This window comes from Choloepus didactylus, chromosome 25 (genome assembly GCF_015220235.1).
Source record: "Choloepus didactylus isolate mChoDid1 chromosome 25, mChoDid1.pri, whole genome shotgun sequence".
Classification (NCBI taxonomy): domain Eukaryota; kingdom Metazoa; phylum Chordata; class Mammalia; order Pilosa; family Megalonychidae; genus Choloepus; species Choloepus didactylus.
In genome coordinates, this window is record NC_051331.1 from 10,145,500 (window position 1) to 10,170,024 (window position 24,525).

General features: G+C 37.8%; 1 protein-coding gene and 1 pseudogene across 3 annotated transcripts in view; both read right to left on the reverse strand.

The window, feature by feature from the left end:
* LOC119520537 (zinc finger protein 596-like) overlaps window positions 1-24,525 on the reverse strand; it is an 803,197-nt gene that overhangs the window by 621,702 nt on the left and 156,970 nt on the right. The window lies entirely within an intron of this gene.
* On the reverse strand, window positions 4,621-5,400 carry LOC119520172 (annotated as a pseudogene).

The window sequence follows — 24,525 nt, forward strand, 5'->3', positions numbered from 1 at the left end:
GGGACTGTAAAACATAGTGAAACCTAGAGTGGTCAATGAGTGTGCTTAAATGTAAAAATAGAATAATGTTTTGCATGAGGGAGCAGCAAGGAATGAAGTTGTGAGGTATGCAACTATATAAATGGACCATGAAGATGGTAGGTTGAGTGAATAAGCCAGAGATGAAAAGACAATCGTTGTGCCTCACCAATATGGAGTAATAATAATAATAATGTGAAAAATCTGAGAATTGAGTCTGGGACATGGTTGATGAGGTGAGGCCTTATGTAAGGGTTCCTAGACTGTGAGCTCTTGCAGCAGGCACATCTATTCATGAGTTGTAACAGTTATTTCTAAAGTGAGACATTCTGAACTGTTTGTGTGTGATGTGGTCAGTCCCTGGAGCTTCAAGTGTCTGTGTGGTGCCTGGGACTTGGAGACACAGTTTAGCAACTCTGAGTGTTGGTATTGCCCCCAAGAATCAACTGTTAAAGAGACTGAAAATGAGATCTGACCATGATTAGAGACATGAATGAAATGGACTTGGTTCAAATTGGGGTAGATCAGACTAAAGGGTAAGCAGTGATATTAACTGTGCTTTAAAATTTGGCTTCTGTCTGGGACCAAAGGAAGAGATGTTTATTTGGTGCAAAATCTACATTTTCTGTAGCACACTATATAATTTAACTTGTATGGTCAGTTTACTCAAATATTGAAATTACATGGAACCTTGACTAGAAGTGAGATCTTGTTGGTTGCTACACATTAGATTGAAGCCCTGATACAACCCAGAGTAATTTGGGCAGAGAATAAAAAATATTTGCAAAACCCACTTCAGGGACTGGGGAAAATGTGGAAACATTAAACCTCCCCAGCTGGGGAATTCCTGATATTCTCACAAGCATTGGTGACTACCAGCTTGGTGGGTCAAGACTTTGATTTTGGGTCTTGCCCTTATGAAGCTTGTTAGTGCAAAGAAGAGCTAAGCCTACTTATAATTGTGCATGAGAGTGACCCCAGAGGGCTTCTTTTGTGGCTCAGATGTGGCATCTGTCTCTAAGCCAACTTGGCAGGTAAGCTCACTGCCCTCTGCTCTGTGTGGGACATGACTCCCAAGGATGTAAATCTCCCTGGCAATGTGGGTGGTGATTCCCAGGGATGAGCCTGGACCCTGCAAAGTGTGCTTGAGAAAGCCTTCTGGACCAAATGGGGGAAGAGACGTGAAGCAAGATAAAGTTTCATTGGCTGAGAGATTTCACGTGGAGTTGAGATTTCATTCTCCTGGCAATTCTTATGCATTATATTGATATCCCTCTTTAGTTTTTAGTTTATCAGAATAATTAGAAGGAAATATATGAAACTGTTGAATTGCAATCCAGTAACCTTGATTCTTGAAGGTGAGCATACAACTATGTGCCATATATTGTGTGACTGTGTGACAGTGAAAATCTGTCTTACACTCTCTTTACCCTGCATGTAAACAAATGAATACAAATGTGGGGACAAAATGTAAAAGACTTATATGGGGGAAGAGGTTTATGGGATGTTTTGAGTGTTTTTTTTACTTTTAATTTTACTCTTATTTTATTTTCTGGTGTAAAGAAAATGTTTAAAAATCAATTGTGGGGATTAATGTGCACAACTGTATGATGATACTGTGAACAATTGTTTTATACTTTGGATGACTGCATGGTATTTGAATATATTTCAATTAAAAATGGTAAAAAAAAAAGTTCATATAACACACCCAAGTGAGGTTCATACCAGGCATGCAAGCATAATTCAACATGAGAAAATCAATCAATATAATACAACAGATTAGCAAATCAAAAGGGAAAAAATCAAATGAACATCTCAATACATGCTGAAAAAGCACTGAACAAAATTCAGCATCATTTTTTATATAAGTCTTTCAAAGTGCAGGAATTGGAGGAAAATTCCTCAGTATGATAAAGGGCATATATGAAATACCCACAGCAAGCATAGTTCTCAAAGGTAAGAGACTGAAAGCCCTTGCTCTAAGATTGGGAACAAAATAAGGATGCCCATGGTCACCACTATTACTAAACATTGTGCTAGAAGTTCTAGTCAGAGCAATCCAGCAAGACAAAGAAATAAAGGCATCCAAATTGGAAAGAAAGCAGAAAATTGTAATTATTTGCAGATGACATGATCATATATTTGGACAATCCCAAGTAATTGATGACACAGCTACTTGAGCTAATAAAGAAATTCAGATAAATGTTGGGATAAAAGATCAATGCATATAAGTTAATAATATTCCTATACACTAGAAATGATATTAATGAACAGAAACTCAAGAAAAGAATTTAATTCATAATAGCAACAACAAAAAAAAAAATCAAGAAATGGGATAAATTTGACCAAATTTGTAAAAGACCTCTACAGGGAAATTTTGTAACTTTACTAAAAGAAATAAAAGGGGACCTTAAGAGATGGAAAGATATTCTGTGTTCATGGATACAAAGGCTAAATATCATTAAGATGTTAATCCTACCCAAATTGATCTACAGATTCAATGCAATTCAAACCCAAATTCCATCAATTTACATTGTAGACTTGGAAAAGTTAGTTATCAAATTTATTTGAAAGGGAAAGGGGCCTCAAATGGCTAAAAACTTTTCAAAAAAGGAAAATTAACTGGTAGTTCTTACACTTGCAGGCTTGGAAGCATAATGTAAAGTCACAGTAGTCAAAACAGCAGGGTATTGGCAAAAAGATAGATATATTAATCAATGGTACTCTCAATTGAATTGACAATTCAGAAATACACACCCAGATCTAGAGTTGACTGATTTTTTATAAGGCTCCCAAATCCACTGAACTTGGACAGAACAGTCTCTTCATCAAATGGGGCTGGGAGAGCTGGATATTTATATCCAAGAGAATGAAAGAGAACAATTTCCTCACACCCTATACAAAAATTAACTCAACATGGATCAAAGCCCTCAATATATGAGACAGTACCATAAAACTCCTAGAAGATAATGTAGAGAAACAACTTCAAGACTTAGTGTTTGGAGATAGCTACTTAAACCTTACACCAAGGCACAAGCAAAGAAATAAAAGATAGATAAATGGGAACTCCTCAAAATCAAAAGCTTCTGTACATCAATAGAATTTGACAAAAAGGTGAAGAGTTAATAAAACATGGAAGAAAATATTTGGAAACCATGTATCTGATATAAGACTGATATCATGCATATATAAAGAAATTGTACAACTCAATAACAATAGTACAAACAGCCCAATTATTAAATGGGCAAAATATATGAAAAGACATTTCTCTAAAGGGGAAATACAGATGGCTAAAACACATGTGAAAACATGTGCATCTTCACTAGCTATTAGGGAAAAGCAAATCAAGAGCAAAAAGACATATCATCTCACACCAATTAGAATGGCTCTCATTAAACAGATAGGAAACTACAAATGCTGCAGAGGATTTGGAGGATTTGGAACCCTTATTCATTGCTGGTGAGACTGTATAATAGTACAGCTATCTGGAGGATAGTCTGGTGGTTCCTAAGAAAACTACATATTGGGTTACCCTACCATCCAGATATTTCACTTCTTGGTATATACCCAGAAGATCCAAAGACGGTGACATGGACAGATATTTGCACACCAATATTCATACTGCCATCCTTCACAATTGCCAAGAGATGGAAACAATCCAAGTGTCCTTTGATAGATGAGTGGATAAACACAATACGGTATATGCATAGATGGAATTCTATGCAGCAGTACTAGCGAATGAAGTCATGAAACATATGACTACATGGATGAGCCCAGAAGGTATAATGCACAGTGAAACAAGCCAGAAACAAAAGGAGAGATATTGTATTTTACCACTAATGTGGACTTCATTAAAAACAAAAATAATTTTACTGTAATGTATAATATAGGGGCTGGAGATAGGCAGAAGCTAGTGAAGGAGTAATGGTAATCTAATATGTACAGATATGATAATGAGGGTGAACTTAATGGTATGGGAATGGTCATGTGTGATTATGGTTTGATAATGGGGTTATAAGTATCAGTGATGCATTGAAGGCAAACATGTTTGTAAATGCTTGTTTAAAGGCATGTAATACAGAGTAGCACTACAAATATAAATAGGTGTTAACATGATATATTTATACTGTATGACACTGGTACAAAAAATTAACTACCCATTACATATTATAGATTATATTTACTTGGAATATCTTACCAGCACTACACTATTATTTTAGCACTGAAAATTCAGCAGCAGATTCTCCTCAGCATTGGAAGCATGGAAAACAATGAATGAAGTCATATTATTTTTAAAAATAAATAGAACAAATGTGTTTTCAAAATACAAATATTAGAGATAGAATTCTAGAAATTAGGCAAATAGCAGATGATCTTTCTAAACATTGAAAAAGTGTATAGAATCAGATCTTCCAATGTTCAAACTCCATTGAACATGACAAATTTCTAAACCTCAGAAAAAGGATCCTTTTATACTGGGAATGTTTCACATCTGAAGGGCTTTTTCAAGGCATGCTTTACATCCTTGTTTTGAAGACTATAGATAAAGTGGTTCAGCATTGGAGTGACCACCATGTACATCACCAAGGCTATTGCTCTTGCTCATGAGTTTTGGGGGGCAGCAGAACAAAAATACACTCCAAGAAATTTACCATAAAAGAGGCACACTATTGAGAGGTGATACCCACAAGTGGAAAATGCTTTATACTTGCCTCCAGCTGTTGAAATCCTCCATGCAGAGGATACAATCTTAGAGTAAGAGAAAAGGATCCCAGTGAGTGGAATAATACCCATGAGTCCAGCTTCAAAATATATCACTAGGTCATTGAGGAAGGTGTCAGAACAAGCAAGTTGGAGTACCTGAGAGAGTTCACAAAAAAAGTGGGAGATTTGCAACTCTCTACAAAAAGACTATCAAAAAATCATTGTCATGTAAAAGAGAGTGCAGAACACTCAATAACCAGGATGCCAGAAAGAGGACACCACAGAGCTGGGGATTCATGATGACCACGTAGTGCAGGGGTTGGCAGATGGCCATGAAGTGTTCATAGGCCATCACAGCCAGGAGTAAATTGTCTAATACTGCAAAAAGAATGGAAAAATACCTCTGGGTGAAGCAGTTTTCATAAGTTATGATTTTGCTCCCTGTCTGGATGTTCACCATCTTTGGGACAGTGGTGGAGATGAAAATATATCTGTAAAAGACAAGTTAGAGAGGAAGAAGTACATGGGTATGTGGAGGTGGGAGTCAGAGATGATGGCCAGGATGATGATCAGGTTCTCAATGAAAGTGACCAGTGCACATATCACCAAGAACAACCCTAGTAGTAGGGAATGCACTTCTGTATCCTCTGAGAGTCCCAGGAGGATAAATTCTAACATGTTTGGTTTTTTCATTCCACGTAGCTGACTAAACTGCTGGAAATGAACCCAGAGCCATGCAAATTTAGACACAAGCAGGTTTCAGCAGATTAACATAAGTATTATGGTTTGTATGGTAAACATTAAATTAATTAATTCTTATTTGTTATATATAGATCTAGTGCCATTTACCTGAGAATATCAAGGTAAGTAAATGTTCCTGGTCCTCTTATTATGCTGTTGCTGACTAGCCATCCTTGTCCATAACTGTAAACTTTTTCCCAAGGCAATATTTCCCACTTCAAGTGGTCTTAGACTTTATTTTATTTAACAAAATATTTGACCAGTTATTGTGCATCATATGATGAAAAACTTGGAGTAATGGATATCAGTGATGGTACCACAATATTATCAATATTTCAATATTACCAAATTGAACTGTTGAAATGGTTAAAGATGGAAAATTTTAAGCTGTATATACCTTCCTACAAATGAATTTCAAATGATTAACTAATTAATTAGAGGTATTATGTCTTCATGGATTAGAACATGCAATATTGTGAGATGCCATTCCTTCCCAATCTGATCTAAACATTAAAGCAGTCCCATTTTAAATTTCAGCACTTATATTTTTGGGTATTGACAAACTAATTCTAAAGTTTATATAGAAAAGCAAAAGACTTAGATTGCCAAAACAATACTGAAGCAGAAGTACAAAATTGCTGGATCCATAACAAGATTTCTAGTCTAACTGCAAAGACACAATAGTGAACACTGTAATGTTTTGTTGAAATAGAAACATAGACTAACATTAGAGAACACAGAAACAGACCCACTCAAATGCAGTCAACTGATTTTTCACAAAGGAGCAAGGGAAAATCAATGGAGAAAGTATGTTTTTTTAAACAAATGCTGGAAAAATGGGATGCACAAATTCAAAATAAAGGAATTTAACCATGGATTCTACAAATTACACAAAAATTAAATCCAAATGGCACATACACTTAAAAGGAAAATGAAGTAGTATAAAATGTCTAGAATAAAATGTACAAGAAAATCTAGGGATCCATGGTTTGGTGATGGGTTTTTAGATATAGCACTGAATGCATGACCCATGAGAGAAAATTTTTATAAACTGGACTTTAATAAAATTTAAAACTTCTGCTCCATAAAAGACATTGATGAGAGGCGGGGCAAGATGGTGGACTGGTGAGCTGTATGTTTTAGTTACTCCTCCAGGAAAGTAGGTAGAAAGCCAGGAACTGCGTGGACTGGACACTACAGAGCAATCTGACTTTGGGCATACTTCATACAACACTCATGAAAATGTGGAACTGCTGAGATCAGCAAAATCTGTAAGTTTTTGTGGCCAGGGGACCCGCACCCTTCCCTGCCAGGCTCAGTCCTGTGGGGGGAGGGGCTGTCAGCTCCGGGAAGGAGAAGGGAGAACTGCAGTGGCTGCCCTTATCAGAAACTCATTCTACTGATCCAAACTCCAACCATAGATAGACTGAGACCAGATACCAGAGAATCTGAGAGCAGCCAGCCCAGCAGAAAGGAGACAGGCACAGAAAAAAACAACACGAAAAACTCCAAAATAAAAGCGGAGGATTTTTGGAGTTCTGGTGAACATAGAAAGGGGAAGGGCAGAGCTCAGGCCCTGAGGCTCATATGCAAATCCCGAAGAAAAGCTGATCTCTCTGCCCTGTGGACCTTTCCTTAATGGCCCTAATTGCTTTGTCTCTTAGCATTTCAATAACCCATTATATCTCTGAGGAGGGCCCTTTTTTTAATCCTTTTTTCTTTTTCTAAAACAATTACTCTAAAAAGCCCAATACAGAAAGCTTCAAAGACTTGCAATTTGGGCAGGTCAAGACAAGAGCAGAACTAAGAGAGCTCTGAGACAAAAGGCAATAATCCAGTGGCTGAGAAAATTCACTAAACACCACAACTTCCCAAGAAAAGGGGGGTGTCTGCTCACAGCCATCATCCTTGTGGGCAGGAAACACTCCTGCCCATCACCAGCCCCATAGCCCAGAGCTGCCCCAGACAACCCAGTGTGACGGAAGTGCATCAAATAACAGGCACACACCACAAAACTGGGCGTGGACATTAGCCTTCCCTGCAACCTCAGCTGATTGTCCCAGAGTTGGGAAGGTGGAACAGTGTGAATTAACAAAGCCCAATTCAGCCATCATTTCAGCAGACTGGGAGCCTCCCTACACAGCCCAGCAGCCCAGAACTGCCCTGGGGGGACGGCACTCACCTGTGACATAGCACAATCATCCCTCAACAGAGGACCCGGGGTGCACAGCCTGGAAGAGGGGCCCACTTGCAAGTCTCAGGAGCCATACGCCAATACCAAGGACTTGTGGGTCAGTGGCAGAGACAAACTGTGGCAGGACTGAACGGAAGGATTAGACTATTGCAGCAGCTTTAAAACTCTAGGATCACCAGGGAGATTTGATTGTTAGAGCCACCCCCCCTCCCTGACTGCCCAGAAACACGCCTCATATACAGGGCACGCAACACCAACTACACACGCAAGCTTGGTACACCAATTGGACCCCACAAGACTCACTCCCCCACTCACCAAAAAGGCTAAGCAGGGGAGAACTGGCTTGTGGAGAACAGGTGGCTCGTGGACGTCACCTGCTGGTTAGTTAGAGAAAGTGTACTCCACGTAGCTGTAGATCTGATAAATTAGAGATAAGGACTTCAATAGGTCTACAAACCCTAAAAGAACCCTATCAAGTTCAGCAAATGCCAAGAGGCCAAAAACAACAGAAAATTATAAAGCATATGAAAAAACCAGACGATATGGATAACCCAAGCCCAAGCACCCAAATCAAAAGACCAGAAGAGACACAGCACCTAGAGCAGCTACTCAAAGAACTAAAGATGAACAATGAGACCATAGTACGGGATACAAAGGATATCAAGAAGACCCTAGAAGAGCATAAAGAAGACATTGCAAGACTAAATAAAAAAATGGATGATCTTATGGAAATTAAAGAAACTGTTGACCAAATTAAAAAGATTCTGGACACTCATAGTACAAGACTAGAGGAAGCTGAACAACGAATCAGTTACCTGGAAGATGACAGAATGGAAAATGAAAGCATAAAAGAAAGAATGGGGAAAAAAATTGAAAAAATCAAAATGGACCTCAGGGATATGATAGATAATATGAAACGTCTGAATGTAAGACTCATTGGTGTTCCAGAAGGGGAAGAAAAGGGTAAAGGTCTAGGAAGAGTATTCAAAGAAATTGTTGGGGAAAACTTCCCAAATCTTCTAAACAACATAAATACACAAATCATAAATGCTCAGCGAACCCCAAATAGAATAAATCCAAATAAACCCACTCCGAGACATATACTGATCACACTGTCAAACACAGAAGAGAAGGAGCAAGTTCTGAAAGCAGCAAGAGAAAAGCAATTCACCACATACAAAGGAAACAGCATCAGACTAAGTAGTGACTACTCAGCAGCCACCATGGAGGCGAGAAGGCAGTGGCACGATATATTTAAAATTCTGAGTGAGAAAAATTTCCAGCCAAGAATACTTTATCCAGCAAAGCTGTCCTTCAAATCTGAGGGATAGCTTAAATTTTTCACAGACAAACAAATGCTGAGAGAATTTGCTAACAAGAGACCTGCCCTACTGGAGATACTAAAGGGAGCCCTACAGACAGAGAAACAAAGAAAGGACAGAGAGACTTGGAGAAAGGTTCAGTACTAAAGAGATTCGGTATGGGTACAATAAAGGATATTAATAGAGAGGGGAAAAATATGACAAACATAAACCAAAGGATAAGATGGCTGATTCAAGAAATGCCTTCACGGTTATAACGTTGAATGTAAATGGATTAAACTCCCCAATTAAAAGATATAGATTCGCAGAATGGATCAAAAAAAATGAACCATCAATATGTTGCATACAAGAGACTCATCTTAGACACAGGGACACAAAGAAACAGAAAGTGAAAGGATGGAAAAAAGTATTTCATGCAAGCTACAGTCAAAAGAAAGCAGGTGTAGCAATATTAATCTCAGATAAAATAAACTTTAAATGCAGGGATGTTTTGAGAGACAAAGAAGGCCACTACATACTAATAAAAGGGGCAATTCAGCAAGAAGAAATAACAATCGTAAATGTCTATGCACCCAATCAAGGTGCCACAAAATACATGAGAGAAACACTGGCAAAACTAAAGGAAGCAATTGATGTTTCCACAATAATTGTGGGAGACTTCAACACATCACTCTCTCCTATAGATAGATCAACCAGACAGAAGACCAATAAGGAAATTGAAAACCTAAACAATCTGATAAATGAATTAGATTTAACAGACATATACAGGACATTACATCCCAAATCACCAGGATACACATACTTTTCTAGTGCTCACGGAACTTTCTCCAGAATAGATCATATGCTGGGACATAAAACAAGCCTCAATAAATTTAAAAAGATTGAAATTATTCAAAGCACATTCTCTGACCACAATGGAATACAATTAGAAGTCAATAACCATCAGAGACTTAGAAAATTCACAAATACCTGGAGGTTAAACAACACACTCCTAAACAATCAGTGGGTTAACGAAGAAGTAGCAAGAGAAATTGCTAAATATATAGAGACGAATGAAAATGAGAACACAACATACCAAAACCTATGGGATGCAGCAAAAGCAGTGCTAAGGGGGAAATTTATAGCACTAAATGCATATATTAAAAAGGAAGAAAGAGCCAAAATCAAAGAACTAATGGATCAACTGAAGAAGCTAGAAAATGAACAGCAAACCAATCCTAAACCAAGTACAAGAAAAGAAATAACAAGGATTAAAGCAGAAACAAATGACATAGAGAACAAAAAAACAATAGAGAGGATAAATATCACCAAAAGTTGGTTCTTCGAGAAGATCAACAAGATTGACAAGCCCCTAGCTAGACTGACAAAATCAAAAAGAGAGAAGACCCATATAAACAAAATAATGAATGAAAAAGGTGACATAACTGCAGATCCTGAAGAAATTAAAAAAATTATAAGAGGATATTATGAACTGTATGGCAACAAACTGGATAATGTAGAGGAAATGGACAATTTCTTGGAAACATATGAACAACCTAGACTGACCAGAGAAGAAATAGAAGACCTCAACCAACCCATCACAAGCAAAGAGATCCAATCAGTCATCAAAAATCTTCCCACAAATAAATGCCCAGGGCCAGATGGCTTCACAGGGGAATTCTACCAAACTTTCCAGAAAGAACTGACACCAATCTTACTCAAACTCTTTCAAAACATTGAAGAAAATGGAACACTACCTAACTCATTTTATGAAGCTAACATCAATCTAATACCAAAACCAGGCAAAGATGTTACAAAAAAGGAAAACTACCAGCCAATCTCCCTAATGAATATAGATGCAAAAATCCTCAACAAAATACTTGCAAATCGAATCCAAAGACACATTAAAAAAATCATACACCATGACCAAATGGGGTTCATTCCAGGCATGCAAGGATGGTTCAACATAAGAAAAACAATCAATGTATTACAACACATTAACAAGTCAAAAGGGAAAATCAATTGATCATCTCAATAGATGCTGAAAAAGCATTTGACAAAATCTAACATCCCTTTTTGATAAAAACACTTCAAAAGGTAGGAATTGAAGGAAACTTCCTCAACATGATAAAGAGCATATATGGAAAACCAACAGCCAGCATAGTACTCAATGGTGAGAGACTGAAAGCCTTCCCTCTAAGATCAGGAACAAGACAAGGATGCCCGCTGTCACCACTGTCATTCAACATTGTGCTGGAAGTGCTAGCCAGGGCAATCCGGCAAGACAAAGAAATAAAAGGTATCCAAATTGGAAAAGAAGAAGTAAAACTGTCATTGTTTGCAGATGATATGATCTTATATCTAGAAAACCCTGAGAAATTGACGAGACAGCTACTAGAGCTAATAAACAAATTTAGCAAAGTAGCAGGATACAAGATTAATGCACATAAGTCAGTAATGATTCTATATGCTAGAAATGAACAAACTGAAGAGACACTCAAGAAAAAGATACCATTTTCAATAGCAACTAAAAAAATCAAGTACCTAGGAATCAACTTAACCAAAGATGTAAAAGACCTATACAAAGAAAACTACATAACTCTACTAAAAGAAATAGAAGGGGACCTTAAAAGATGGAAAAATATTCCATGTTCATGGATAGGAAGGCTAAATGTCATTCAGATGTCAATTCTACCCAAACTCATCTACAGATTCAATGCAATCCCAATCAAAATTCCAACAACCTACTTTGCAGACTTGGAAAAACTAGTTATCAAGTTTATTTGGAAAGGGAAGATGCCTCGAATTGCTAAAGACACTCTAAAAAAGAAAAACGAAGTGGGAGGACTTACACTCCCTGACTTTGAAGCTTATTATAAAGCCACAGTTGCCAAAACAGCATGGTACTGGCACAAAGATAGACGTATAGATCAATGGAACTGAATTGAGAATTCAGAGACAGACCCTCAGATGTATGGCCGACTGATCTTTGACTGAACTGAGTCATAATGGTCTTTTCAACAAATGGGGCTGGGAGAGTTGGATATCCATATCCAAAAGAATGAAAGAGGACCCCTACCTCACCCCCTACCCAAAAATTAACTCAAAATGGATGAAAGATCTCAATATAAAAGAAAGTACCATAAAACTCCTAGAAGATAATGTAGGAAAACATCTTCAAGCCCTTGTATTAGGCGGCCACTTCCTAGACTTTACACCCAAAGCACAAGCAACAAAAGAGAAAATAGATAAATGGGAACTCCTCAAGCTTAGAAGTTTCTGCACCTCAAAGGAATTTCTCAAAAAGGTAAAGAGGCAGCCAACTCAATGGGAAAAAATTTTTGGAAACCATGTATCTGACAAAAGACTGATATCTTGCATATATAAAGAAATCCTACAACTCAATGACAATAATACAGACAGCCCAATTATAAAATGGGCAAAAGATATGAAAAGACAGTTCTCTGAAGAGGAAATACAAATGGCCAAGAAACACATGAAAAAATGTTCAGCTTCACTAGCTATTAGAGAGATGCAAATTAAGACCACAATGAGATACCATCTAACACCGATTAGAATGGCTGCCATTAAACAAACAGGAAACTACAAATGCTGGAGGGGATGTGGAGAAATTGGAACTCTTATTCATTGTTGGTGGGACTGTATAATGGTTCAGCCACTCTGGATGTCAGTCTGGCAGTTCCTTTGAAAACTAGATATAGATTTACCATTCGATCCAGTGATTGCACTTCTCGGTATATACCCGGAAGGTCGGAAATCAGTGACACGAACAGATATCTGCACTCCAATGTTCATAGCAGCATTATTCACAATTGCCAAGAGATGGAAACAACCCAAATGTCCTTCAACAGATGAGTGGATAAATAAAATGTGGTATATACACACGATGGAATACTACGCAGCAGTAAGAAGGAACGATCTTGTGAAACATATGACAACATGGATGAACCTTGAAGACATAATGCTGAGCGAAATAAGCCAGGCACAAAAAGAGAAATATTATATGCTACCACTAATGTGAACTTTGAAAAATGTAAAACAAATGGTTTATAATGTAGAATGTAGTGGAACTAGCAATAGAGAGCAATTAAGGAAAGGGGAACAATAATCCAAGAAGAACAGATAAGCTATTTAACGTTCTGGGGATGCCCAGGAATGACTATGGTCTGTTAATTTCTGATGGATATAGTAGGAACAAGTTCACAGAAATGGTGCTATATTAGGTAACTTTCTTGGGGTAAAGTAGGAACATGTTGGAAGTTAAGCAGTTATCTTAGGTTAGTTGTCTTTTTCTTACTCCCTTGTTATGGTCTCTTTGAAATGTTCTTTTATTGTATGTTTGTTTTCTTTTTAACTTTTTTTTCATACAGTTGATTTAAAAAAGAAGGGAAAGTTAAAAAAAAAAAAAAAAAAAAACAAGGAAAAAAAGTTGTAGTGCCCCCTTGAGGAACCTGTGGAGAATGCAGTGGTATTTGCCTACCCCACCTCGATGGTTGCTAACAGGACCACAGATATAGGGGGCTGGTGGTTTGATGGGTTGAGCCCTCTACCATAGGTTTTACCCTGGGGAAGACGGTTGCTGCAAAGGAGAGGCTAGGCCTCCCTATAATTGTGCCTAAGAGCCTCCTCCCGAATGCCTCTTTGTTGCTCAGATGTGGCCCTCTCTCTCTGGCTAAGCCAACTTGAAAGGTGAAATCACTGCCCTCCCCCCTACATGGGATCAGACACCCAGGGGAGTGAATCTCCCTGGCAACGTGGAATATGATTCCCGGGGAGGAATGTAGACCTGGCATCATGGGACGGAGAACATCTTCTTGACCAAAAGGGGGATGTGAAAGGAAATGAAATAAGCTTCAGTAGCAGAGAGATTCCAAAAGGAGCCGAGAGGTCACTCTGGTGGGCACTCTTACGCACACTTTAGACAACCCTTTTTAGGTTCTAAAGAATTGGGGTAGCTGGTGGTGGATACCTGAAACTATCAAACTACAACCCAGAACCCATGAATCTCGAAGACAGTTGTATAAAAATGTAGCTTATGAGAGGTGACAATGGGATTGGGAAAGCCATAAGGACCACACTCCACTTTGTCTAGTTTATGGATGGATGAGTAGAAAAATAGGGGAAGGAAACAAACAGACAAAGGTACCCAGTGTTCTTTTTTACTTCAATTGCTCTTTTTCACTCTAATTATTATTCTTGTTATTTTTGTGTGTGTGCTAATGAAGGTGTCAGGGATTGATTTAGGTGATGAATGTACAACTATGTAATGGTACTGTGAACAATCGAAAGTGCGATTTGTTTTATATGACTGTGTGGTATGTGAATATATCACAATAAAATGAAGATAAAAAAAAAAAAGACATTGATAAGGGATGAAAAGAAAGTCCACAGACTTGATGAAAGTATTTGCAATCACTTACCTAATAAATAACTTGTATTAAAATATACAAAGATTTGTTTACACCCAAGTCTAAGAAAATAAACGTCCAATAAAAAAAGGGCAAAAGATCTGAACAGAAACCTACATAAAGAGGATATACAGCTGGAAATAAGATGTAAAAGGTGCTCAACATCATTTGTATTTAGGAAATTTCAAAATTAAACTGCAGTGATATATAACCACACACTTATTACAACAGTGAAATCCTAAGCATTGACAATATCAATGGCTGGGGAGGATGGGGAGGAATATGGGCTCTCATTCACTGCCAGTGAGATTACAAAATGGTGGTGTCAGAAGACATTTTGTCAGTTTCTTATAAAACTAAGCATATTCTTACCATATGTGGTGGTTTGGAGTTGTACATATCTCAAAAAAAGATGTTCTTAAACTTAATCCATTATAGTTGATGTGAACTCATTCTAGGTGAGACATTTTGAGGAGGTGACTTCAGTTAAGGTGCAGACCAACTCAATCAGGATGGTTATAAATCCTATTACTGGAGTCCTTTATAAACAGAATGAAACTAAGACAAATAGAGAAAAGCCATGGGAAGCAAGAAGCTGAAGATCAATGGAACCTAGAAGAAAAGGAAGCAGTCAGGCGAGGCCACCATAAGCACTGTTGTGTGACAGAGGAGCCCAGGACTAGGATCACTGGAAGCCAGCCCAAGAATGCCACAGTCTTCAGTAAGAAAGCTTCACCTTGGTGTCTTATTTGGACATTTTCCTAGCCTCAAACCCATGAGCTGGTAAATTTCCATTGTATAAGCAAGCCCATTGCTTTGTATTTGCTTTAGCAGTCAAGGAAACTAAAACACCACAAATCCAACAAATGTGCTCTTAAATATATATATGCAGCTATTTGAAAACTTAAGTCTACACAGAAATCCACAAATGAATGTTTATATCTTTGTTTATAATCTCCAAAATCTGAAAGCAACAATGATGTCTTTCAATAGATAAATGAAAAACACACTGTGCTCTCTCTACACAGTGTAATATCATTCTGTGATAAAAACAGTAGTTCTAGCCAGCTGAAAAAGACAAGGCTGAATCTTAAATAGTTGTTGCTAATTGAAAGAAACCAGTTTTAAAATTCTGCATATATATGATTTCAATTATATGACCTTCTGGATAAGGCAAAAGAATAGAGACAATAGAATGATTACTAGTTACCAGGAGTTTGGGGGGAGAGGAGAAGGGTTGAAGGTGAAGCACAGTGGAATTTTTAGAGCAGGGAGACTACTCTCTATAATACTGTATCTGTAGACATGTGATATTATGCATTTGTTAAAACCATTGAACTTTACAACACAAAAAGTGAACCTTATTGTATTCAAATAAAAATTCATTGACAAGATCAAGGAAACAAGAGGATGGAACCCAATATTTTGCAAAACAATCTAACTGTATTACAAATGAATGGCATACCCTCACTGAAGGGACTGAGGGAAAAGATGTTGAATCTACTAATATTGGACATGAATGGAAACTGTAAAAGGAAATCAATAAAAACTGTACATAAGTGTAGGACTGTAACTGATAAAGATATATCACACCAGGGTAAAGATTAACAATTATTTTATTTCTGCACATGCACACTGTAATCAAGCTATTAAGTAAATGAATGGCAGATGAGGGAAAGCATTTCTCACTCTGGAGTGGGAGGTTACAGATAAGCAAAGGGAGGAAGCAAGGCTTCCATATGGCAATGACTTAGAGTGAGAAAGAGCAACAGAATCTAATGTGCAGGTTGATAAGGATACCAAGGATAACATTTAGAAATATGTTTGTATATGTGTATATGCACATGTCTGTAGACACACATATATGTACTTAATCTGTCAGTGGAGAGGACCCAGAGTTCCTTGAAGCAAGGAGCACAGATAGTGTCCAGACCTTGTTTTTTAGCACCATTCTCCAATAAAAGGCTCCCTGGAGAAATGGCTGAATCTAGGACTGGGCCAAGAAATATACAAGAATAGCCTGGAGCACCTTTTAGTAACAGGCAGTAAATAGTTGATAAAATAAAACCCTCAAGGCTTGGTCTATATGAAAGAGATTCAGGGTGCAGCTGAAAAATCTCCCATGGCCAAACTGAAACAACAAAATAAAGTTGCATTTCATCATAACCCAAGGTAAAAAGTAAATGTCCTCCATAGCAATGCAGGATATGACTCCCAGGGATGAATTTGGACCCAAAATCATGGGATTGAGAACATCATCTTGATGAAAAGGGGAATGTGAAATGAAACAAAATAAAACTTCAGTGGCTGAGAGATTTCAAATGGAGTCAAGAGGTCACACTGGTGGACATTCTTATGCACTACATAGATAAAACTTTTAGGTTTAATGTATTGGAATAGCTAGAAGTAAATACCTGAAATTATCAAACTCCAACCCAGTAGACTTGACTCTTGAAGGCAATTGTATAACAATGTAACTTACAAGGGATGACAGTATGATTGCAAAAACCTTGTGAAGAGCATGCCCTGTATCCAGTGTATGGATGGATGAGTAGAAAAATGGGGACAAAAACTAAATGAAACTTAGGGTGGGATGGGGGTGATTTGGGAGTTCTTTTTTATTTTCTTTCTTATTCTGATTCTGATTCTTTCTGGTGTAAGGAAATGTTTGAAAATTGATTGTCATGATGAATGTACAACTATATGATGGTACTGTGAATAGTTAATTATAGAGTGTGGATGATTGTATGGTATGTGAATATATCTCAATAAAACTTAATTTAAGAAAAGGAAAAAAGTAAATGTCAAGTGCCCATTCTAATACAAATAATTTATTGAATAAACACAAGACAAATCTCCCATGCATAAGAATTCCAATAATTTATTTTGATAATGCTCTCACAAGAACATGAAGCATAATCCCCAGTGCTAAAGTGATGATTTCACATAGTGGCTTCTTTGCAAATGTAATATATGGAAAGGTGAGGAAATGAGTAACTTTATAGTGGGAAAACCTGGCAAACACTGTTGATCAAGGTCAACATCAACAGTGATAAGTCATGATGATTAGATGTGCCCTGGCTGTGATGTGATGAAAACAACATTTTATCTCTGATGTCTTCCTCCAAAAACCCATAACCTACTCAAATCATGGCAAAAAATCAGAGAAATCTCAACAGGGACATTTTACAAAATACCTGAGGAGAATTCCTCAAAGCTATCCAGGTCTTCAGAAACAAGGAGACTCTGAGAAACAGTTGCCATCTCCATCACAAAGGGACTAAATATTTATGACAAATAAGTTTAATGTGGTATTCTGGATTGGAGATGGTGGAAGTGGGTGAGAAATTTTTGGAAACTCTAATATCCTCACATTTTTTCTCTCAACACACTTCTAAAAAATCACTTTATTAAGAAGGAAAATTATTAGTGAAATACAAAAGCTTTGAATGCAATGTAATTGTGCATCACTTCAAACATGATTACGTGCCTTGGACAAGAGTATCACACTGCTATATGCTTCATGTTTTAAATCCATTAAATCAAAATAGTGATAACAATTGCCTAGAGTAATTTAAAGGATTAAATAAAATAATGAATATAAAATGTCCAGCATTGTGTCTAGCATTAATAGTGAATATTTTTATACATTATGATTCAACCCCACACAGATTCACTCCAAAAAACTCCATCTTCACTTCCACTGTATTATTTCCAGATCACATCATCTCTCCATAGTATGGACAACAGAAATTCATAAGAATAAGTGTTCCACAAGGCAAAACTTTTCAAAAACTTCCCCTTCTATAAACCCTGCATTCACTCTCCAGTAACTTCAAACATAAGTGTCTATCTCATGGACAACACATAAGGCTCTCTGTTATCTGGCTGCTGCCAATGTGGCCAGGCTCAGGTTCCACTTTTCACTCCCAGGCACTCATTATGCATCAGCTATTAAGAACTAATTTTAAACCTAACCACATCTTACAGTTATACTGACCCCACATCTGTGTCCATGTCATCTCTTCTTTGTGTGCTTCTACCCCCTTCTCCCCCTGGAATTAATCCAAATTGCCCTTCAAGGCTCATTAAAATTATTACAGCCTTTTGAAGCCATCACTCACATCCACAGGATGAGTCCAAACATTTGGATCCTCTTCACCAGAATTTCAGTGCCACCTCAGAATATTGCATGCATGCATTTCTATGTCTCTTTCCATGTTAGATGCAATCTCTTTGAAACAGGAAACAATGTCTTACTCAATTCTTTATATCAGGACAATATTTAGTGACTGCCATGGGTATTAAATGAGTAAATTGTTGAAAACATACAAGAAAAAAATGGATGAATGTGGCTAAAGATACTTCCAACAATTGTGGAAAATAATAAACAGTAAAACAAGGAAAAATGCTACTCAGAGAAGAAAGCTCCATGAATGAGAGCTAATGCCAGAGAAGACAGAATGGAGAAAGATGACATTTTAATGTATCTGTTATGTACTTCCCCATTCAGGCTTTGTAAACAGATGGGGTTTTTTTATGTTTAGTCTCTCTTTATGTGTCTCCCTGTTGATGCCTCCAAAGTTACTACCAAAAAAAAAAAAAAAAAAGGGTTCTTGGAGACATAATACATCATCCCAGAACCTGTGGAGATTCTGTGACTCACCCACAAAATACCAAAGTAAGGTCAGAGTTCTCCAGTACAGATTCTTCCTCAAATGGTGGAAGAAATTCAGAGCTCTGTTCTCAGGAAAGACAGGGAGATGGAGCCACTCAGGAAGTCTCTAGAAGACATAATTAGGTTTCCTCCTCACAAGAAATTGTAAAATTATACTTGAGACAGTGTAGGAGAAGCATTTAGAGTTTTCAGGCTTTTAGAGATTTAATTAGCATGAGGCACATTAATGAAGCCTTCTTTTGTCCCTCTACTCCCTGAGATATTTAGATCTCTTGGGGGGAAAAAGAAAAGGATAAGGCAAACTTGTGCCTCTTTTGATCCTTGAGAGAAAACTCTGGAGTTTCATGTTCATCTCTTATCCCAGTGGACTCCTTCCCAGGAGGAGTTCACTTCTCTGTAGATGTGGGCTTTAGTATTGTAAGATTTCCCATAATTATTTCCCTACAACTGAAACTGGAGAGAGTTTCTGAGCACAATAAAACATCTGTCTCTCATCTGTCTCCTCTTAACAAACTGTGGTATATGCATACAATGGAATACTATGCAGGTGTAAGAAGGAATGTCATCTTGAAACATGACAGCATGGATGATCCTGGAAGATATAATGCTGAGTGAAATAAGACATCAGTCCTATCCAAAGTTATCCACAGATTCAATGAATTTCAAATTGAAATTCCAAGAACTACTTTGCATACTTGAGAAAGTTAGTTATCAAATAAATATGAATGGAAAAGGGGCCTCAAATGGCTAAAAGCATTCTAAAAAAGAAAAACTAAGTGGTAGTACTTACACTTCCAGACATGGAAGCATGTTATAAAGCCACTGTAGTAAAAACAGCATGGCACTGACACAGAGATAGACATATTAATCTCTGGAATCAAGTTCAGAAATAAGAAATAGATACCCAAATCCAGGGTTGACTGATTGTTTATAAGGCTCCCAAATCCACTGAACTGGGACAGAACAGTCTCTTCATCAAGTGAGGTTGGGAGAACAGGATAACCACATCCAAAAGAATGAAAAAGGACCATTACCTCATACCTGATATAAAAATTTACTCAAAGTGGATCAAAGTCCTCAATGTAAGAGTACCATAAAACTCCTAGAAGATAATGTAGGGAAACATCTTCAAGACCTTGAATTAGAAGGCAGCTTCTTAGACCTTCCATCAAAAGCACAAGCAATAGAAGAAAAAATAGATTAATGGGTCCTACACAAATTTAAAATCTTCTGTACCTCAGAGAAATTTGTCAAAAAGGTGAAGAGGCATCCAACTCAATGTGAAGGAATATTTGGAAACTCTATATCTAATAAATGACTGATATCTTGCATACAGAAAGAAATCCAACCATTCAAAGACAATAGAACAAACAATTCAAGTTAAAAATGGGCAAATATATGAAAACACATTTCTCTGAAGAGGAAATACAAATGGATAAAAAGACGTGAAAAAACGATCATCTTCAATAGCTATTAGGAAGATGCAAATTAACACCACAATGAGATTTCATCTCACACAAATTAGAATGGCTGCTATTAAACAAACAGGAAACTACAAATGCTGGAGAGGATGTGGAGAAATTGGAACACTTCTTCATTGTTAGTGGGACTGTATAATAGTACACCCACACTGGATGACATTCTGATGGTTCCTTAGAAAACAGCATATCAACTTATCCTTCAATTCAGCAATTTCACTTCTCAGTATATACCCAGAAGATCTGAAAGCAGTGACATGAGCAGATATTTGCACACTGATGTTCATAGTGGCATTATTCACAATTGCCTAGAGATGAACAATCTGAATGCCCTTCAATAGATGAGTGGATAAACAAAATGTGGTATTTACACACAATGGAATACTAGACTGCAGTAAGAAGGAACAAAGTCATGCAACATATGACAACATGGATGAATCTTAAAGACCCAGTGCTGAGTGAAATAATCCAGGCACAAAAAGAGAGATGTTGTTTTTTATGACTAATGTGAACTCTGTGAAAAATGTAAAATAAATGTTTTATATTGTAGAATGTAGGGGACCTAGCGATAGCAGCTAGTGAAGGGAGAAAAATAATCTAATAAGAACAGATAATTTATGGAATGTAGTCTTAATTTTATGGGAATTCTCAGGAATGTCTATAGTTTGCTAATCTTTGGCAGGGGATATGGTAGGAACATGTTGGAACCAATGTGGTCATTTTAGGTTATTTGTTCTTATTCCTTTGGTTATGGTTTGTTAATTTTCTTGGGGTATGGTATGAAGTAATGTAGTTATTTTAGGTTATTTGTCTTATTCTGTTTCATTTTTTTGAAATGTTTTTTATTTCTTTAATTTTTTCATAAAGTTTTTTAAAAAGAAAATTTAAAAAACACCATCAATATCATCCATTACCCTGGAGACACATTTACCTTAGTCCTATACAAGTTCATTTCATTCACCTCTCTAATTGATGTTCAGTCTCTTTTTCCAAACTCTAACAATTGCTGAATGGGGTAATACTGACATAGTGGCTGATCTCTGGCTCTTGGTCTCAAGTGTCACACAGTACCCAAAATTACAGGGACTGACAATGTTATACACAAAGTGTTCAGCATTGCCAAATTTAGAAATACCCATTACAACTCATTTATAGATGTATTTGGTGCAAGAACTCACGATCTAGGAATATTTGCAATAAGCCTTCTGCTGATAACCTATGCTCTCAGATTCAATTCTTAGTGTTTAAGCATAATAGTCCGTATTAGTGAGGAATTTAATATTTTTCTTTACATTTCTTGTTTATTTCTCTCACCATACTGTCCTCAATATCCATTCCTCTCACAATTTCATTCCTTCTTTTAGCAGCTTAATATTCCATTGTATGTATACACCACAGTTTACCATTCCATTCATCAGTTTGATGTGCCCTTAGGCCACCCCCACCCACCGTGAATAGTGAGTACTGCCACTATAAAACCACTGTGCAAATGTCCATTTGTGTCCTTCTTTTCAGTTCTTCCAAGTACATACCCAATAATGGGGTTGCAGGACCATACAGTAACCCCATGCTTAGCTTCCTGTGGAGCCACAACACTGCCCTCCAGATGTTCTGCACCATTCTACTTCCTCACTAACCATGATTAGGTGCATCCCTTTCTCCACATTTTCTCTGGCATTTGTATCCCTCTGTTTATTTTTAGATGAAGGCACTTTGATTATTTATATGAGGACATTTTCATTTCTTCCACAAAGAAAAAGGAAAAGGCCAAAAAGAAAAAGAAGAAAAGAAAAATTCACCAAAGCAAAAAAAGAAAAAATAAAATTAATATAAAATACATTAAAAAGTCAGACAATACCAATGCCAAGAATCCCATACCACTCCTGTATTTACCCCTCTTATAGACATTTTAGTTTTGTATATTTCCTTTGTTACAATTAATGGAAACATACTACAGTGATACCATTAACTATAGACTCTGGTTTGTGTTGACTCAATTTTTTCTCCATTACCATCCCATTTTTACCACCTTACATAGTCAACATTCATTTGTTCTCTCTCATGTAACAACATTCTTATATTTCTATGTTTAAGCAAAATCATTGACCACTCTAGGATTCACTAAGTTATACCTACCTTGTATTTATCTTCTATCTTTCCTTCTCATGTCCCACATTCCCCTAACCTTCCTATTTCTAACTATAGTCACAGTCATTTTTGTTCAGTGTCCTTACAATATTGTGTTATCATTACCCAATATTGTGATATCCCTTTCTGGATCCATGCAATCAATCCTGTCGAACATTCTGTATTCCTTCAGCATCAAATGCCTGATGTAGGTTGTAGTTTTCTGTTGTCTAGGCCTCTGATTTCCTTTGTTACCCCAGTCAAGTTTTCCCAGACCAGAACTGGCTCAGGTCTTGGAAGGAGGCAATAGTATTACATCTCTCTGAGGGTGTCTTAGAAGATTGATACACTTTTTGAGGCCTCAAGTCACTGTGCTTTTCTGCCCAGCATGTGGTGCCACTCAGCCTATAGCTCCAGACTGGTGCAAGGAGGTGTGGCCCATGGCTGTTTTCCCCTAGGCTCTGAAGTCTGGTTCTGAATGGAAGGTGTGTAGTAGAACTTGGCACCACCTTCTTCCTCTTAGGGAAGATACAACCCCTAGGGCAGGTCATATACATGTGAATAGTTTTTGCCTGTGATATCTCCACCCTTGTCTAGTTCAGAGCACTGGGAACTGAAAATGGCTGAGGCTTTCTCCACTGAACCAAAAAAGGGACAAAAAGTCCCCTTCCAGTCCAGTCCATGGCCACCCTCTGGCTCTCCAAGGTCAGTCATCACCAAAAGTGTCTGCTTCTTGGGATTCATGATTTGTATTGAGCAGTGCATTCTTGTTAATTAAAACCCCAGTTGGAGCTCAGCTGAGTTATATTTGTCTGCTGGGAGAGTGCTGCTCTCTAGCACTGTGAGGCTTTGCACTTTGGGTCATGGGGGAGTGGGCTCCCAGCTTTGCTCTGCAGTTTTACTTACAGATTTATGCTCCCATCTCAGGCATTCCTCCCAATTCAGGTTGGTGTATGATGAGTGGACAGTCATGTTTGTCCCCCCACAGTTATTCCAGATTATTTACTAGTTATTCCTGGTTGTTTATTAGTTGTTCCAGGGGGCAAACTATCTTCCCCTCCTCTCTATGCCACCATCTTCTTCCATCTCTAGATATCTTTTTTGTCTTGTCTTTTCAACTCTTTGGACCTGTTATAGCTTATAAATTATTTAATAAGCTTTTGGTCAACCAGCACACTTCATAAATTTGACAAAATGGTCATTCAAGGAATTGCCAGTGGACACTTCTCTGACCCTTGGTCTCCTCTTCTGTAAATGAGGAATAACAGTAACAATCTCCCAGGATGCTTGTGGGAATTGAATGAGGGGGTGTGTATGAAAAGCACTTTGTAGGTTGTAAATTTTCCACAAACCATAGTTGTCTTAGCCTTCTTGAAGAGGGTTTACACACATGAGCAAATGCAGTCATGTTTAACTTTTTCCACAAATCCAGGGTTTGGCAGCAGAGGCCCAAATTCAGTCACTTATTTCCCATGCTGCCTTTTGAAATCAGACTGAGGGGTTTCCTTGGCCAAGTTACCAGGTGATGTTACCTCACAACAGAAGCCTAAAAGCCCTGCCCCCTTCTCTGCCTTGACCGTGAACCCAGAGTGCTGAGGCATGAGCTGGGGGGCTGGCTCCTGAGCCCTTGTTGGTTGGGATGTCTTCGTGCCTGCATTGTGTGGGGGAGGAGAGGCTTTAGGGAGGGGTCCCTGAGACCCAGAGTCCTCATCTTGCAGCACCTGGCTTGAGTTGCCACTAAGCAGGGCAGCTTCCCAGCCAGGAACCTGGGGCAACTGGTCTGAAGCAGAGGGTCTTTGCTGCACTTTGCCCAGAAGCCAACTCATAGCTCAGTGGACATTGGACCCCTTACTCA